At 39.1% G+C, this 20,160-nt stretch overlaps 1 protein-coding gene across 1 annotated transcript in view; it reads left to right on the forward strand.

The window, feature by feature from the left end:
- The first annotated feature begins 1,297 nt into the window (after positions 1–1,297).
- LOC134210870 (transmembrane protein 170A-like) overlaps positions 1,298–20,160 on the forward strand; it is a 29,074-nt gene continuing 10,211 nt past the window's right edge. Inside the window, 1 exon segment of the mRNA XM_062687255.1 lies at positions 1,298–2,077. The gene's annotated coding sequence lies outside the window, so the exon portion shown is untranslated.

Here is a 20,160-nt window from a genome sequence, read left to right on the forward strand (position 1 = left end):
ACAGCGACGACAGCGACAATCTTTTTCTAGTAACTAAAATATCTTTTACTAATACGAATCAAATAGCGCTATAACGCACAAAACACGCACACACTCAACCGTCATCGACTCCTGTGGACAAACTGCGGGGGGAGATGAGGGGAAATATTGAAAGGAATATCAAACTTTTCTGATTTCCCTCAATATTTACTTCAATATTTTGGGTTCGCCCTCACACCATCAATCTTGTTCTTCAATAATCAAGAGTTTGTCAAACTTTTTCCGTCGTGTGGGGTCTGCTTTAAGGAAGGTGTAAATCGCAAAAAATATTTATAAACAAGGGGTAAAGGACTTCCCGCATAATAGACTAAGGTGCCCGCCAGAGTAAACGCGACGAGCGATGCGACGCGACGCGACTCACGTAAAAGAATAACAATCATTATCAACAGGCTGTTTAATATTGCGCATAAATCTTAAAATTTTATTCTAACCTTTGGGTTTCCGCGCCGAGCACTCAGCGCCAGACTCGGCGACAAGGCGAAAGTTATAAAGTTGGTAACCCTGTTTTTTGACAATTAATGTCAATTGTTTGTGAGAGTGCACCGATTTCAAAACTAGAGCTTTTAGATGAATTTTCTATTGTCAAATGCAAGTTTTGACAGTATTATTTATGTATGATTGAAAAACATGTATAAAAGTTCTATCGGGGAAGCAGTCGCTGAAGACAAATGTCATTGTATTCAAAGACGAAACGAAAAGTTTCAATGCAAAAAGCAATATCATTCCGATGAAATAGCTTGTTTAATAGTGGAATTTCGTGCACATCAATTTAAACGAATTACAAATCAACCGATTTGATCGATAAATATCGGGACTACCGATTTAAGCCCCAAACGCAATATAACGGAGCGGCGACGGAAACGGCAAATTTGACAGAAAATATATGGGCTAACTGTCAAATTTTCCGTTTCCGTCGCCGTTCCGTTGTATTGCGTTTGGGGCTTTAATATAGTGATTGATCGGCCAATGCCTGTGTTAAATTCCCATAAGCGACGGTGCAACAATCGCCCGATTCGCACCCGATTTAGTCGGGTCAATTTTCTATGGGGTAATTCAAGAAAAAAATGTTACTTAGGTCCTTTTGAAAAGTTAAGCGAGATTTATTGGAAGCCATCGCGCTGTGCACCATGCGCACCCCTCGAGCGCATTTTTTGTCGGACTTTGTGCAGTCCAAAACGTCGAAAAGGTCGAAAAACCCGAAAAACGTTACGAATGTCGTCGATAACGAAATGTCAGTGTTATGATTGTCAACACAAAAGAAAATGGAATTAAAAAAACTCGCATCGCATCGCGAAGTAGTGATGAACGACGACGAAATTGTTTCTGGCTCCTATAATGGTCTCGACGTCGCTTCTTCTCTGTCCGTGTAAAAGTAATTTTCAATTAAATCGCAGTAACGAAAATAACATTCAACGCATAAAATTCGGAATTACGAACGGGAGCGGTGTCAACATTATTGACTTGTAATTTTCTAGTACCAAATTCTGCCTGCGCCCCATTTTGGAACTCCGTCAAGATCTGGAAGGATTGTGTGTCCCTTGTGTGTGAAAATGTAAGGGAAGGGTTGATGAGTAAAAATTATTATTAATGTTAAGGCGTGTATTAGTTTATCTTTCAAGTGCATCGATTGAATCGTAAATATAGATATTGCTGAATGAAAGTGAAAAAATCAAATAAGACAGCATAATGGAAAAAGAGCGAAAATGATGAGTGCTCTGTGAAACGAAAGTGAATTCGGTAGAGTGATTATGAAAACATTCCTCCTGACTTGCTCTTCAAGGCTGTTGTGCTTGCAATTACTACTGCCAACAACTAATTGAGGTGGCGGTTCAATTGCAGTGGCATCTTGTCGGGAGGTGGCGTGTAAAACTTCCGGCTAAGAACACCAAGGGCATAAGTTTTACAAGATCATGCTTTGAGAAGAACTAAAAAATCAGAATAACGGGTAGCAGTAATTTTCGGGAGCCCTGAATGTACGCAGTAGAACGCAAATCTAAGGTCATCATAGCAAAAGTCAAAAGCAATAACTGATACAAAGGTAAGTTTTACAAAAAATAGTTCTAGAACTGAGGGTCGTAACAATTACTCAGCTTTAAGAGCTTAGATCTATGAGTGTGCTACAGAAATCTGGACACGTCTTTTTGTTGACGTTTCTGCTCATAGGATGTAGGACAGGCGGTACGTTATGTTTTGTGCTGAATAAATAAATCGATTATGTGGAGGTAGTCATCCATGTATTGTCGGGCAGCCAACAAACTGGACTTTGTCAGTAGAAACGTGAATCGTCACAATTTTGAATCATGTGCGCACTGATTTATATTCAGTATGAACAAATATGATAGCTCATAATTTAGGGGGATTGCCGTTTGGCATATAATATTTAGGTTTTAATTCACTTGGGCCTAATAGTCGATGCAAATGCCTATATCAATAAAATTTAATCATCATTTATTATTGTTCAAAAACGGATTAATACACCTATTGTGAGATTTTGACCTTTTGTAAATCGATGTTGAACTTAATCTATAGATTAAAAAAACACATTAATAAAGAATAAAAAAAAATTTGTAAATTATAGATTATAGTAAAAATGTTACAAAATCAATTTTATTTTATTTCATGACATGTCGTCACATCCCATCGGACCTTAGTTAAGACTTTTAGAGCTAGATAGGGGGTTTTCAAATCAAATTTTGAATAATAAAGGCAGTCGCAATCGTAGTTTCCTAATCTTAATTAAGGCCTTGAGTTCCTTCAGAGCTGCTATTTTTTTTATCGTTTATGCTGTTGTGGTGCATATTGAATTATTGGATGACAACATTTTTTCCATTTCAGTTCATTCAAGAATTCCCTGTAATGCAGGCCTTAAGGTCTGTACGCGTATCCAAACCGCTGTTATCTCTTTTTTCAAAATGGATATCCATTAATTACGTAACGCACTAATTGGTCATTTTCGACCCCCCCTCCCCCACACATGTCACATGTCAATTTATTGCTCTGCAAGATCTACAAATTTATTATTTACGTGAAACCCAACGCCATCTGAACGACTTATTTAGAACCGATGTCAGTTCGATTGGGAAGAATCCGAGCGGCTTTCCACTCTGCACTCACAAAAAAACTCCACATTATATTCATGAGTTCACACATGGATTTTTGCAATGGGGGTAGCGAAATGGATTCCATATTTTCAACACATATATTCCATGCGCCCGCATGCATTGCATGAGTGTTCACACATAGTATTCATGTGGGTCATAGTATCTATGTGTGAATTTGTATGCAATTAAACATGTGCCGACGCATGATATGCATATTTCAAAATACATAAATTTTTGTCATAAAGCATGTGTCGATTTTCCTGAGTGTGGTTCCACCATTATTTTGGAGTCGCCGACTGTTTAATCACACTAGAATCAAATTCATGCAACTGCAGGCCTCGAAACCTTTTAATTGACTGTGAAATAACTATCAAGTATCCTAATGGAACTATCAATTCTATACTTTCGCCTCTAATTCTATCATGAACATTTACGTCTAAGTTTGGAAGATGATATTAGCATTTCCATATCATTAACTATCAAGTGTTTGGGCTGAATTTGAAAGACAATGGATAAAATAATGTAACTTGATATAAATCGTCATGTACTTTATTTTCAGTAAAATGTAAATCTGTTAACAGTGTCATCAAAACGCTATTCAGCAAACGATAAAGCCTGGAGTTCTATTAGGCTATTAGTAATGCAAGGATCCTTTTATTTAAAAAACATGAAATTATATCAACTTTACCATTCAAAACATTATACGGCAGGGAATCAATATTCGAGCAACGCCTAACAATACACCCCTTGTCATCAACAGAATTTGTTACTTACAAACGCACCTAGCGACAAACCTTTATCAGAAACCGAACACAATATGACAAGAATCTGCTGCTTTGCATGCTCTGATATTCCCGAGAGTACGATGGTATTTTTATCGGAGTTAGATTCACGAAGTTTTCCATAAAAGCAGAAACTACAATAGCACCAAACCGAAATTTTCTGTAGAGATAAGGCAAAATATCGAGATCAAAAGTTAGCAACAAAATTTTGTTCTTTTTTGTTGCTGACAAAATTTTTCGGATCCTCGTCATTATTATCTCCGACAAAAACAAACCTTTGTCGTTGGTCCTCTTTTGTCGCTTGTTTCGCATACGCATAGCAGAAAAATTGATTCCCTGTACGGAATAATTAATTATTTTTCTAATGAAGTAGTAATAAAAGCATCGATAGATTAAAAGCAACAGTAGTGATATTTTGCATTGAAATCTGTTTCTACGTGAAAGGCCATTATTTTTGTATGTCGCGGTTTTGGTTTGGCAGTCGCGGATTTCATTTTGTTAATCGCCATTTCGCGGATTGGAATTTGATCAGTTTGTAACAGCCCTGCAGTTTTTGCGTGATCTCTGCTGATACACACCAAGTCTCAATGGCGTAGAAACACAGATTTCTGGTTAGAGTTGAAGCTGATTTTAAATCAATATATTTCGTAAATTCTAGCCTTCTTGATCCGTGGTACCATGCCGATCTTGATTCTACCGTCTGACGCTGACTGGTTGCCAAGATATTGCGGATCTCTTCAAAATTTTCCATTTTGCAGATTCCGCAAAGTTCTTCCGTAGCTGTCAAAGTTCTACCGCATGCCTGAAAATCTCCAATACACTGAAACAAAAACCTGATATTTGGCGATGTCATCTTAGAATGCCATGCCAAACAGTATAGAGAAAGTATGAAGTGACAGCTGCGGTAGTTTTGAAATTGCACCGGAAAGTGGAAAGTTTTCTCTGGAACAGCAATATTCAAAGTTTTCGAGCACGTGGCTGTCTTTCTCGTCAATGACTGGATGATGGTAATTTGAGCCTTAATGAATACTAATCTGTGAGGCGGCAATCCCAGTTAGGGGATGTAATGCCAATGAAGAAGAAGAAGAAGAAGACATTGATGGTTAGTCCGCCGTAGCGTTCGCCCAGGTCGTTCATCTTACTCTGCATAACACTGCGACGTTGTGCTAGTAGAGCAATATCATCATCTAAATCGAAGTCGTTTTTAATATGGTCCACACATGATCCTCCGGGCGGAATCCTGCCTGTTTCCGTCATGTCTATTTTCTCCTGTATCCGATTTAGAATAACTTTGCACAGAACTTTGAAAACAATGCATATTATGCCACGCCAGTTGTCGCACACAGTCAGATCCCCTTTTTTTGGGACCTTCACTAAGACGCCCTGCACCCAGTCGGCAGGAAAAGTTGCAGCAGAATAGTTGATGCACATTTGCGTAGATAGCATGGGGTCAGCTTAGAACATCATTGACCCAAGGCCAGGAAGCCTTGTGTTGGATTCTATGCTTAGGATGGCTGCTTCAATCTCCTGCAATGATGGAGCTTCGGTGATGCGAGATGTTGATGATTGGTCGGGCGTCGAAATTTAAAGAAGTTGTTCGAAATGTGCCAAGCAACGGTTCAGCTGATCAGTTGGGCCGGTGAATAACTGACCTGTCGCGTCTTTCATTGGCATCCTTGGATTCATCCTCGCTCCACTTAGGTGTCGAGAGATATCGTACTCAGGCAAATTGGCTATCGAATATCATAATTCTGGAAATTTGCAATTAGTTTTGGATTCAAAATTCAAAAGGACTCATTATGAAATAAATTTTCATGGTCAATACAAAACATAACATTTTCTTAAGGCACATTTTTGAAATTGCAATGAAGCATTATAAACGCTGTACACATGAATTAATCCATAGCCCTACCTTATGAATCGCAGAAGTAGTATTTGGAGGTCATAACCATGCCTTATAAATTTCGTATATTTTAAGAAGTGTCCTAATTATTTCATAATGCAGATTTATGAATTCATTATTGCATTTTGCGATATATTAAGCGATTCATAATGCTGCATTATGAGTTCCTAATTAACGTATATTGAAAATTTTCTTGAGTTATAAACATGCGTGATTAATGTCAGATGGTAATCAAAAATTTTTACTATGTCTGAAACTTGATTATGCATATGTACAACATGTGATAGATTATTGTCCGGCTCCTACACACTTGCTTCATCAGCAACGGCGCTCAATGAAGTAGGGTTGTGTGAGGTTGTGCCAGTTTGGTCGTCAGATCCCAACCCGACAACCCTACTTCATTGAGCGCCGTTGCTGATGAAGCAAGTGTGTAGGAGCCGGACAATACTAAATACTCATCCTACTTGGTTGACATGTGTATAAAAATACATTTGAGAGAGTTAGTTCTGAAAATGTATTGCGAGAGATCGGCTGGTACCTGGTGCTGGGAATTTGGTTTCATCAGTACCCGCTAAGCTGCGGAGGGAAAGCACCTGTCATGCGAACTGGGGTCGTGGGATCAAACCCCACCGAAGGGGCGGTTACCCGCCAATACCTTTTCCGAACTAAATCTATCACATGTTGTACATATGCATAATCAAGTTTTCAGACATAGTAATTATTTTCCACACCGGGTGACTTAATACCCGGCATATAGGCAATTAACTTTGAATGTGCCAAAAATTTTTGTTCATTCATATAGTTATGCATACATGACATGTGATTTCATATTTGCGTTTCGGTTGTATTCGAGGGGGTATGAAAAAGTGGGCGATGGAGAACGCGTTTCAAAATATCTTTGAATCTGGAAAAAGGTAATTATTTTATTCGAATTAAACCCGTTCCTTTTCACATATTGGGCCAATTATTATTTTACCGTTGAACACTATATTGTTCACCGTCGACACTTAAGAACACTTCAACTTAATATTTTCTTCACACCCCCTCGATGATGAATTCAACCGCACGACTTGAAAACTTTGCAATAAGTGAGAACATGATTCTCTTGACAGAAGCGCCTTCCTTCCGATTAGGGTAACTAAAATGAGCATGATGTCTTTCATAAAATGCCTTATGATTTCCTTCAAATCAGTTTTGAACAAAATTTCAAAAGGTGTCTCATGAAATTCAATCCATGCAACATACGTCCGCTAATGAAATCTAAAGAGCTGAAGATGGAAAACATGAGAGACTTATGTTTCAAATATTTTCATCAATCTTGTAGATTCATCATTTGTGCCTTATGTATTTCGCATGTTCATTTGCCTGAGTGTAGAGGAGGCGAATATCGCCAGTTGTTGCAGCTGTCTCTTCTTCGTCGGTTAGGAACTCCACCCACGCTCGCTTGTTTCATCTGCAGCAGCGTTTGACTTCCTTCTCTAGATCCGAATATTGTGACTAGACTCGTACTTGGCTGCTCTGGTTCTTGTCCGTTCTATCGCGGCTTTTGCTTTTCTACAATCCTCAATTTTCCGCCAGATTTCATTTGTAATCCATTCTTACGTTGAATGCGCAGCTCACCCAGGTTGTTCTCGCTTATTTCAATAAACTTGATGGCCGTCTGCTCTCCTATGCCGCCACCTTCCGAAACATCCGCTGCCTGAGTTCCAAGTTCTTCAATGAACGGTCTCTGGATTTTGTAGTCGGCGTTTGTTAAATCGCCGTCCGAGTTTCTCCTCCCGTCGCAGAATGCGAGCAATGCGTAATCGGATCTCGCCAATTAGAAGGTAATGGTCAGACACGATGTGGGTCTGTTCAAATATTACGTAACGCAATAGGGGGTGGGGGGTTGATTTTTGTTACGCTTTTGTAACCAGTGGTGTGTTGATCTGTCCAAGATTGTTGAGATTTTCGTGGTTTTTGTATTCGGTTTTTGTTGTATATGCCTTGAAAGTTATTGATCCATTGAAACTTGACCCAATCAACACCCACTGTGCCGACATCAGCAGCATAGGATAGTTCCGCTACTCAACACCAGGTGTACGCAAGGACATGGGAGGCCATGGTGGGTGGTGTAATGGGGACAGCAATAGGGCGAAAATGTGATGAGGGAAAAAGGTAACGGTCAACCCCAATGCCAAGCCTTTTCGCGCGAAAGACCACCATCGCTAAATGGCAATTAGCTTGCAACTTTTGCTAGAAAAAGACGTGAGTCGATTAGCTATCCGGAAAATTAAAACCAAGAAGTCGAAGATCTGTGAAAAAGTGAATTGCGCGACATAGGAGGAAATATCCAGGACCCCTTTTTTTTGGCTAGACCTTAGTGCACCCACATCAGTCTACGTGAACTCGGCCGTGGAGTGTTCTTGGAGCCATTAACCAAGCAGCGGTGGACCGCTTGCGTCCGAAGCTCGACCCTACACGCTCTGGGCCAGATTTGCCATTCTAGCACGTCCTTGGTACAACGGTCCAGAGACCGCTATTTTGTGGGTAGCACCAACGCTGCAGGCACTCCGTGACTGGGTTCGAGGTGACAAGCCAGCATCGAAACCTCGAGGTAGTGTCCCCCGAGACAGTCCAATACGGGCTATAATTGGAGCTACCCAGTAGCGACGGTAGAGGAAGCGGTTGTAGTAGCCGAACGTGAAGGGGCCCCCACCGAAGATTTAGAAAAGTGAGGTAGGAGGTAGATTAAGGAAGTCGGAATACGAAGGAGTAATAAAGGTACCTGTGTGAAATTTTAAGAATCCGGTTTTGGTGTTTAAGTGGAAGTTTCCTGTATTTTCTTGGCCGCGATAATCAAGCGCGTACGCCGACCCTGAGGCTTTTGAATAAGGGGGGTCTCATTAGTGCTGGGCAGGGATCGCCCCATTAGTTACACTTTGTTACGCAAAATATAGGAGGTGGGGGTCCTTCGAAATATTGTTACGCGTAACAAGTTATTTCCAAAGGGAAAATTATTTTTCAAAATTCAAAAAATATTCGTTCTCTTTGAAAAGCATGAAATATACAAAAGATAATAATTCATGGCACCGTCCTTCAAATTCTACTAAAATAAGGATCTTTTTAAAAAAAATGCATTTGTTACGCGTTACGCATAGGGGTGGGGGTGGTTCTGAAAATTGTTACGGATTGTTACGAGGGGGTGGGGGGTTCTTAAAAACAACATTTTTCGCGTTACGTAATATTTGAACAGGCCCTGTCAGCGCTGCGTTTATTCCCGGACATCAAGAAGGTTCCGTCTCGTGGTCGATTTGATTTTCAGTTTGTCCATCATTAGATACCCACACAACTTTGTGCACTAGTCGATGGGGAAAGAGCGATCCTCCAAACACCATTTCGTTGTTGCCATACATAATTCAGCAAACAGCTTGCCGTTTTCACTCATTTATCCAAGACCATGACGTCCCATGTCACGCTCATAGTCTGTGTTGTCGAAACCGATCTTCGGATTGAAGTCGCCCAAGTAGATCTTGATGTCACCTTTGGGAACTTTATCCTGCCGTCGTGGATTCACTGTAGAAATTCTGTAGAAACATTGGATTATTGTGAGGTTCCTTACCCGTGATCTGAATCTGGCAATGATTATTCTCTTAATTGGTTCCCACTTGATGAGCGCCGCCTGTACCCGGGTGCTAAGCAGGAATCCAACTCCTCGGCGCCGGGAGCGATGTTCTCTCAAATACAGGAATACAACAATAGCTGCCCCGACGGTAGTTTATTTTCACCAAATTTTGGCCAACGGACATAACTCAGTCTCATCCGAGCTTCATGCACTTGCTGGCAAGTTGTGCCAGCTTACCTTGCTGAGCTAACGTCAAACCATGCCATGTTCCAATTCGTCTCCTCTGGTTCATTCCAATAGTCGTTGTTGGTTTCTCGGACGGTTTGGGAACAGTAGATTGTTGCCCCAAGGTTCCCTGTCCTCCGGGATGGAGCTGCCATTTTAGGTATAGCTTACGGGCGATAGCATTTCATACTAAGCCGCTGGATGCCAGACAGACGCTGTTGGAACCTCACCTACTTGGTGAACAGATGCTTGATCAGTCAGGTAAAATTTGTTTAAAATCCCACCCAACACACGACTTTCGCTTTGATAGATACTGCCCAAGTAACCACCAAGTAACTTTTTTGGAAATAGCTTTAATGTTTTCAGGGATGACCGCGATTTCTCAGAATCTAACAAAAAGTCTGGCGGTGGAGTTCTAATTGCAATCTACACAAAATTTGATTCAGAAATAATAACTACCAAAAAATACAAGAACTTTGAACACGTCTGGGTGAAATCTAATATTGCAGGAGAAACCCATGTTTTCTCTTCGGTATATTTTCCACCGGACCATGAGCAAACAATTTCTTATGAAAACTGTGGAAGAAATTTTATCGCAACTTCCACCTGAAGTCAAAGTACATATTTATGGAGATTTTGATGGGTTAGGGACAAAAGGTCGAAAGACAAAAGGTCGAAAGACAAAATGTCGAAAGACAAAAGGTCGAAGAGACAAAAGGTCGAAAAGGACAAAAGGTCGAAAGTGACAAAAGGTCGAAAGGACAAAAGGTCGAACGGGACAAAAGGTCGAAAAGACAAAACGTCGAACGGGACAAAAGGTCGAAAGAAAAAAATGTCAATGAGATCAAAAAGACGGAAGGGACAAAAGGTCGAAATAGACAAGAAACTGAAACGGAAAGAATCAATCTCGCAACAGAGTTGGCCTACACAGTTGGCAAAAAATCTGCTCTTTTATTTTTCACTATTATTAACAATTAGATAAAATTCATTCAGTGAGTACAACTAATAGATGGATGTTTGAGTTTTCTAAATGTCACTTCGATTTGTCAAAATGGCGCACACCGCACATCAAATACACTGGCGTGTATTACACGCAGGTGTATTTTTAATGCACGCGTCTGCATGGCTGAGGCGTGCACTATTTTGACAGATCAAAGTAACATTTAGAAAACCTAGACATCAATCTATTATTTGCACTCACTGAATGAATTTCATTTAATTATTAAAAATGGTGAAAAATAAAAGAGCAATATTTTTACAAACTATATAGGACAACTCTGTCTTGTGCAATACAGGTTTTATTTCAACAATCTTTTTTAACTCTAACAGAACTATCTAGATATTCTTAATATTGTTTCATAGTCATTACTCCTTCTTTGAAAATGGCTCATTCTTCAACTTTGATTAATGTGATGAGTGTGGAATTTCTGCTTGAAGTTAAATGCATTTCAATACACAAAACTTGTTATTAGCTTGTTCTTGATCGACCTTTTGACCTTTCGACCTTTTTGTCCTTTTCGACCTTTTGTCCCTTTGGGCCTTTTGTCCTTTTCGACCTTTTGTCCCTTTCGACTTTTTGTCCTTTCGACCTTTTGTCCTTTCGACCTTCTGTCCCTTTCGACGTTTTGTATTTCGACCTTTTGTCTTTCGACGTTTTGTCCTTTCGACCGTTTGTCTTTCGACCTTTTGTCATAGATTTGATTTTGATTAACGCACCGTTGACTTTATTCCGGATTCAGAGAATGAGCAAATCACACTTCCAGTTGTTGGGGAAAATGAAACACTACTGTTTATATTTGATAGAATTGCCAGCTTAGGGCTTTACCAAATCAATCATATTAAGAATCAACAGAACTGCTACCTAGACCTTCTATTAACGAACATACAGGAAGATTTTTGTGTGTCAGAATCATTGAATCCCTTAAGGAAAAACGAAACAACACAGCTATTGAATACTCTCTGTTTGTTCATGATTATCAAAAACCCAGCGACTGTGACTTCGAAGAAGTCCTTGATTACCATAAAGCAAACTATGACAACATAAGACATAAGCTAAGTAGATTAAACTGGAAGCAAATTTTAGAGAATGAAGGGAATATTGAATCTTCCGTTGATGTCTTCTATAACATAATTTTTAATATTATTACCGAAGAGGTTCCAATAAGGAAAACCCAGATCAATCCACCTAGCGTTGGTGGTGCCTTTCTCGCGCATTAAAAAAATAAGAAAAACACACGAGAGAGGTAGAAATAGCACTTTGGGGGATTTTTTTTATTTTTCTATCAATACATATCCATTTGCGGTCATTTGAATGCATTGCTGCAATATTTGAAAAAAAAAAATTTTTTTCGTTTTTGAAATTTTTTTTCCCAAGGGGGGACCCTTGGCAGAAAAACAATGTTTTTTCAATAACTTTTTAACGCAATGACCGATCGTGCCAATTTTTAATAGGAAACAACTAGACCGCAATCCGCGTCGACTGCAACTTGTTGCGAGCAAATCGAATAATGCTTAATACCAAAAAGTGTGTCTCACATTTTCGTACACACACATACATACACACATACAGACATCACCTCAATTCGTCGAGCTGAGTCGATTAATATATAACACTATGGGTCTCCGAGCCTTCTATCAAAAGTTCGGTTTTGGAGTGATCCTATAGCCTTTACGTATACTTTGTATACGAGAAAGGCAAAAAGGTGGAACGGAAATTCGAAATATCCTATTTGGTATAATAGACAGATAAAAAATTTAAGGAATCCCAAACAAAAATTACAAAAAAATTACAAACTAGACAATTCGAATGAAAATTTGGAAAAATATTTAGACATCTGCGATCAAATAAAACTAGCAATTGATGTAGCATTTGAAGAGTATAATACGAAAACAGCAAAACGAAATAAAGTCATTTATTATACTCTTCATGCGATGGATAATGGCAACCAGAGCATAAAATAATCACCTTCACTAAGCAACTTCAGGCCGAATATTGACAAACGTCGCATGACTATTCAAAACATAGAATGACTTACTCAGTTTTCTTCTTCACATATTCATTCATTTGATTGGTACTGAGAATTGTCACTGCGTTTAAAGAAAACATAATTGGCCTTGATTATGTTGACTTTTCGCACTAAAATTGTCCTTCAGTTCAACATCGGGGTCAGATCTATGTGCGTAATTGTTGAAATCATCATTTAAGTGTTTAGTTTTACAGTAATTTATTAGTTAACGAAATCTAAATAAATACTCACTGACTGAAATTTGATCGGAAATTGTCAATGTTCAGCCGAATATGAATATGTACGAAGTGAGGGTGACAAAGAAGGCCGATGGGCTTCACCAAAAATATTCGATTATTTCAAGCTCTGATGGAAACTACGTGGAAGCTCTGTACACTGACTTTAGCAAGGCGTTTGATCGCATTGACAATCCATTATTACTCTTCAAATTGCAAAAACTTGGAATTGAGCCAGGACTCCTTAGATGGCTCGAATCTTACCTCACAGACCGGCAACAAATAATTAAATTTAATAGAAAGAAATCCAATCCCATTCAAGTCACTTCAGGAGTTCCACAAGGCTCCCATCTTGGCCTTCTTTTATTTATATTGTATGTAAATGACATTTCAATCATTCTCAAAAATATAAAGCTTTTAATTTATGCCGATGACATAAAGTTATTTATGGAAATAAAAAATGAAGATGACCATGAATCACGTTGCATGCTTATAAACATGCAAACATTGAAACAGCGTCGAGAGTTTACAACGGTTTCATTTGTTAACGATATAGTATCTCAACGTGTTGACTCAACTGAAATTTTGTCGAAATTAAATTTTTACATACCTTCTCGGCTACTTCGACATAGGACATTATTTTTCACTAACCACCGCCGAACAAATTATGCCAAATTTGGACCTCTTAATCGAATGATGGCTGTTTATAATCAACACTGCGAAGCTATTGACTTAACAATGTCTCGGCATAACATTAAACAATATTTTCAAAAAACAAACATAAGAAATTCAACAATTTAAACTCATAATTACAAACAACTTTAGCAAAAAAAAAATTATTTTAAATGCATTTTTATTGTATTTTATAATCTACTATAGCATTACGAATTAAAAAAAAGATGTATATGTATTTGTACTAGTCTACGTCGGTTGACGAAATAAATAAATAAATATTAATTATCGTATGTAATCAATCACAAATCAGCATATTAAATGCTAATTGCATTAGATTAGTTTCAACGATGCATTTATTCATTAACTGTCAAGCAACGATACACTAAGGACGATAAGTTGGATTGTAGCAACTACCGCGAAATCACATTGCTAAACGTCGCCTACAAGGTACTCTCCCAAATTTTATGCCGCCGACTAACACCAATTGCAAGAGAGTTCGTGGGGCAGTACCAGGCGGGATTTATGGGTGAACGCTCTACCACAGACCAAGTGTTCGCCATACGTCAGATATTGCAGAAATGCCGCGAATACAACGTGCCCACACATCATCTATTTATCGACTTCAAAGCCGCATATGATACAATCGATCGGGACCAGCTATGGCAGCTAATGCACGAAAACGGATTTCCGTATAAACTGATACGGTTGATCAAGGCGACGATGGATCGGGTGATGTGCGTAGTTCGAGTTTCAGGGGCATTCTCGAGTCCCTTCGAAACGCGTATAGGGTTACGGCAAGGTGATGGTCTTTCGTGTCTGCTATTCAACATCGCTTTGGAGGGAGTAATACGAAGGGCAGGGATTGACACGAGTGGTACGATTTTCACGAAGTCCGTCCAGTTATTTGGTTTCGCCGACGACATTGATATCATGGCACGTAACTTTGAGAGGATGGAGGAAGCCTACATCAGACTGAAAAGCGAAGCTAAACGGATTGGACTAGTCATCAACACGTCGAAGACGAAGTACATGATAGGAAGAGGCTCAAGAGAGGTCAATGTAAGCCACCCACCACGAGTTTCTATCGGTGGTGACGAAATCGAGGTGGTTGAAGAATTCGTGTACTTGGGCTCACTGGTGACCGCCGATAACGATACCAGCAGAGAAATTCGAAGGCGCATAGTGGCTGGAAATCGTACGTACTTTGGACTCCGCAAGACGCTTCGATCGAATAGAGTTCGCCGCCGTACCAAGCTGACTATCTACAAAACGCTTATAAGACCGGTAGTTCTCTACGGACACGAGACCTGGACGATGCTCGTGCGTGGAGGACCAACGCGCACTGGGAGTTTTTGAAAGGAAAATGTTGCGTACCATCTATGGTGGAGTGCAGATGGCGGACGGTACGTGGAGGAGGCGAATGAACCACGAGTTGCATCAGCTGTTGGGAGAACCATCCATCGTTCACACCGCGAAAATCGGAAGACTGCGGTGGGCCGGGCACGTAGCCAGAATGCCGGACAGTAATCCGGTGAAAATGGTTCTCGACAATGTTCCGACGGGAACAAGAAGGCGAGGTGCACAGCGGGCAAGGTGGATCGATCAGGTGGAGGACGATTTGCGGACCCTCCGCAGACTGCGTGGTTGGCGAAGTGCAGCCATGGACCGAGCTGAATGGAGAAGACTTTTATGTGCAGCACAGGCCACTCCGGCCTTAGTCTGATAATAAATAAATAAACGATACACTAGTTCAGCATTACGAATGTAGCGATATATTACTTTATGTTTTATTTCAACATGTCAAAGTAATGAAGCATTATTTCGGTCGTAAAAGGGCCTTTTTCCACTTTAAGTCAACTTTAATTATTGTATTATTTGCAAGCAATTTATTAAATAGCTTCATGGTTACTAAAAGCTTGCGAATACTTTTTATAGCTTTTTATAGAATTACAATAGAGCCCACTGTAAAACACCACCACATCCTAGGTAAGCCCCCAGATCGCACCCCCTTACTCTAGCTGATGTCAGGTGGACAACAGTGGCCAGGCTACACTACCAGCTAAGTACGCAACCCTTAGCTGGTGGTCAGTAGTCATCGGAAGACCCGTGGAAGCGTGAGTATTGGGACTTGTGAGTTGTGACCAGAGCTTTGTTTGATGCTCCTTCCCAGATGTCGTCTCACCATTTCGTAGCCCATATGGCCGAACATCTGTAAATTTGTAAATAAGTTGCATGAAAATGAATCTCTCTTGTTTACATAGAATGTTAAGTATTCTACTGGTTGTATGTACATCATGATCATAATAACGCGGTCCATAATATTAAACAACAATTTGGGCCTTTGGCAGCACTGCTCCAAGCAGAACGTACTGAAGCGTGCTGTAAATTTTCATTGGACATACAAACATTCGTGACTACTAAGCTGTGATGCGTCAATGTCCCAGCTGTGGAAAGCGATGCCAGTAAACAGTATATAATAAATCGTCCAAGGTACAAGTGCTTTTAATGGCAGTCATAATCAGTCGCAGATCGCCAGCAGTCAGCGTTGGTAATGATGGTACAAACGATGTCTGGTACAAGTGGTCAGATGCAGGAACATCTGGCGAATGTGTTTTTATGCTATGTAATAAATCAAGTCCATCACTAACGTGCTTTTTCGATGTTTTTGTTTTAATTTTATTGCGTTAACAGTATTGCTTTGCACTTGGCGTCAGAGACATTTAAACGTATTCGAAGAGCTTCAGTTAGTTTCGCGAATACGTTTGCCGAACTAACCCATTTCTAATGAGGAACATTATTGGAATATGTTCTCGATAATACACAAGGTGGGCTCGCTTGACTGTGGATATACAAAAGTAAAGCACAAATCAAGCATCCGAAAGGTATTCAATTTGCAAAAAAGGGATAACCGCGGTGGAGGTTGGTACTCGGATTCTTATGGCTTTTCCGCAAACGGGACCTTTAAGTGATCTTGTTGTGTAGGAGTTATCAGGCCTATCCAGAGAGTCCCTCCAAGACACGTGGATTTCTTTCATTTCGAAACATGTGCTGTGCATATCTAACAAAAAAAATGCAATTAATTGCAATAAGTGAGGTTTAGTCAAAATCTTGCATTGGTCTATCATAAATCAGCACATATCGCAGCAACAATGATGTGAACATAAACAATTTATATTTTGAGGTTTATGCGGAATTTTACGTTGTTTTAATTTACACGGCCCATATCCTCTGCGGAACAACTGACTCCAGTGTGTTACAATATTTATGTATGATAATATTTAAGGGAACTGTTCCGATCTTCATCTCGCTGAACATATATTCATCTCATCGCGAAAAAAATAGATACAGCACCAATTTCGTCGCTTCTTTTTGTCAACATGCGTGCTCACTGCTGAAACAATCACGAAAATAAGAAGCAAATCAAATTGTTTTCCATTGATTTGTTTTTGATGGGATGAATATCGGAGCCATAATTTGTTATCCATGATTGAGCTCCATTGGAAAAAGTGAGAAAAATCCCTTCATACTCAATCCCTCTCAAATTTAACGATTTGCGATTTTTCCACCTCACCCGTAAGATTGCTGTCCAATACATTAAGAAAAACAAACTACCATGCGTTCATCATTATTTTACATGCAATTGAGTCATTTTACACCACCATCCGGGCGTTTGCCCCAGGCCTATTTTTCAAACATTTTTTAAATGCCATAGAAAGTCATGAAAACCTTATTGTTTTGAATAAGAGATCATTGTGAAATGTAGCCGGTTTTGTAAATTTTGCATCTATACGTTGAAATGGTTCGGAATTCTTGGTGAAAACATAGAAAAAGCTTAAGAGGTGCATTTGGACCGTTCTCCCCTACAAGGCTTTTAGCTGGTGCAGTTCGTTTCTGCTAACTGACACGCGCGTTTTCTCTCGAAAGTTTGGAGGCGTTTGCTTCACAGGCGCAGCTTCTGATTCTTAAGTGTCTGCCGGAGTAAACGCAAGGTCTAACGCAATTCACGTGAAGGAATAATTATTATTATCAATGAATTGTCAAACTTCTTTGTCGCGTCTTCTCTGACTTCCTCCATAGGATGACCTCCATAGGATTGTTTAATTGCAATCATGTTACGCACCGGTGGTGAATATTCTTGGTTACTATTACAAACACGGAATAAAAAATCAGGAATAATACGAGGAAAACTATTTATAAATTAATTTATAAATATTTGTTATTTATTTTCAAACGCGCTTCAACTTTTGTAGTACTAGTATGTGCGTATTGTATTTTATGATTATCAGATTAGTTAGACACACATCTGCTTGGTGGCGCTAGCCTATATGCAACAAGTGAGGTGGATATCACGAGATCTATAAGATTTTGTCTTCTACAAAGTTGTTCGGGTAGCCATAATATTTATGATAAATAATAGTTTGGTTTGGAATTCATACGCATAGCGGAGCTAGTGCATAAGAAATCTCGCTTAACTTTTCAAAAGGACCTAAGTAACATTTTTTTCACGAATTAATTTGAATAGCGCAATCAACAGAAAAACATGAAAGCTTTTGATTGCAGTACTCAAATTAATTCATGAAAAAAATGTTACTTAGGTCCTTTTGAAAAGTTAAGCGAGAAATGACCTATTAGGTTAAATATTTCAAAATACGTTAGAGTTAGAAAGTTCTACAAAGTTATCCGGATGGTTGAAACCATTGCCAGTTTAGTTGGAAAGTCAACCACTTGGAGGCGCATGTGTAAAAGAAATTATTTGTTTGATAAGTAATCCCCAAATCGGTAAGATTTTGGAAGTTGCCATTTTCTACAAAGTTGTTGGGATGGTCAAAACCATTGTTATGTAAGCAATCTTAACTTATATTTAAACCGCTTGGTGGCGCTAGTGTTCATTGAATTATTTCTTCGGTAGATTGTCACTTTAAAATCTGAAAGATCCAAAAGTTGTTGCTGGTTTTTACTAAAGTTTTTTTTTTGTCTTTATGAATGCCAGATTTCAAGATATCTAGCCTACAAGGTTATTTCTTATACACTAGCGCCGTCAAGCGGTTGTATTTCGAACTATACTTACTTTCGTCATGATGGTTTTGATCACTCGATCAACTTTGTAGAAGACAGAAAAATCTAAAAATGTCAGATTCCTATCTAACCTATCAGGTAATTTCATATACACTAGCGCCACCAATCAATTGAAATCCAAACTAATCTGACTAATCCACCACAATGGTATTGATGATGAATAATCGAAGAGTTTTTCAGAAGACGACAGATTTTTGATTTATGACTTTACTTTATTTTTCCATGTGATAGTTTGGCAACGGTTGGAGCAAGTCGCCAAACTCGCTATTTACCGAAGGTTGCGTTTACATTTCCCAAACCCGTTTACCAACGACCGGTGCGAATTCGCGTCATGATAGAGGTTGCTATTTTGGCTTTATTTACGCACTGGTGGGGATCGTCTTAGTCTCTGTTCCAGTTTGCGTCAGTGATGGTTGCAGCGCTACACGTGGCTACACTTTTAGCCAGGGTTGTGCTGAATCATTCTCATACGATCATTATTGGGATTATCATTTGATAACTTCTCAGGTGTGAAAAGTAGGCGAGTTGTCTTCGGCGATAACTTTTCAGATTTTTGAATTGATTCATAGTAAACATAAAATTATAATTTTAGTGTAAACCTAATTAATACTAGTTTAATGTCAACAATGAAGTTCAATCGGATGTTTGGAATTGTGTGTTAGTGTTACGTAGGAAAATAAGTTCAAAAGTAGCATTTACCAATGCTTATAATCGAGATACAATTATCGAAAGATTCACACTCTCTAGCGAGTTTCTATCAATTGATAATTTGGAAAGAGAGTGAGAGCTTGAGAGTGTTGTTCATCCTCGATTATTTGAAAATTTGATTTTTATCATCCTTTTCAAATGTTGGTCTAAAAATTATATACTTCACCAGCGTTCGTAATGTTCACTCAACCTGAGGAACACAGGATAAACAATGGAAACAGATTCACCCTGGGCTTGAAATACGCTTGCTTTGGTCTCATCGAACATAAAAGTCGAAAACCTGTACATTTCATACAGGTACGTAGTTCAACGTCACCTTTGCGTACAACGCAATTAGGCTGCATCTTTGAGTTTTTTGAAAATATACCAAGAGCGGAGTTTCACCTAGCATGAAGAATCATTTACAAGGAAATCTCGCTTAACTTTTCAAAAGAACCTAAGTAACATTTTTTTCAAGAATTAATTTGAATGTTGCAATCAACAGACTAATATGAAAGCTTTTGATTGTAGTACTCAAATTAATTCATAAAAAATGTTACTTAGGTCCGTTTGAAAAGTTAAGTGAGAAATCGTTTATGCTAAAAAAATAAAAATCAGGCAAATTTTCTGACTGATCAATCATCCGACGGAGAATTTTGTCCCATTGACCCTTGCGATCAAAGGCGCAGGATTGTCAATCCGGAGATGCCGAGTACGATTCTCGGTGCGGTCTAGAATATTTTTGGGTTGGAAACTTTCTCGACACCCTGGGCATAGTGTATTCATTGTACTTGCCACTCAAGATACATACTTTCAATTATTCACTG

The sequence above is a fragment of the Armigeres subalbatus genome, chromosome 2 (assembly GCF_024139115.2).
Source record: "Armigeres subalbatus isolate Guangzhou_Male chromosome 2, GZ_Asu_2, whole genome shotgun sequence".
In the NCBI taxonomy this organism is placed as follows: Eukaryota; Metazoa; Arthropoda; class Insecta; order Diptera; family Culicidae; genus Armigeres; species Armigeres subalbatus.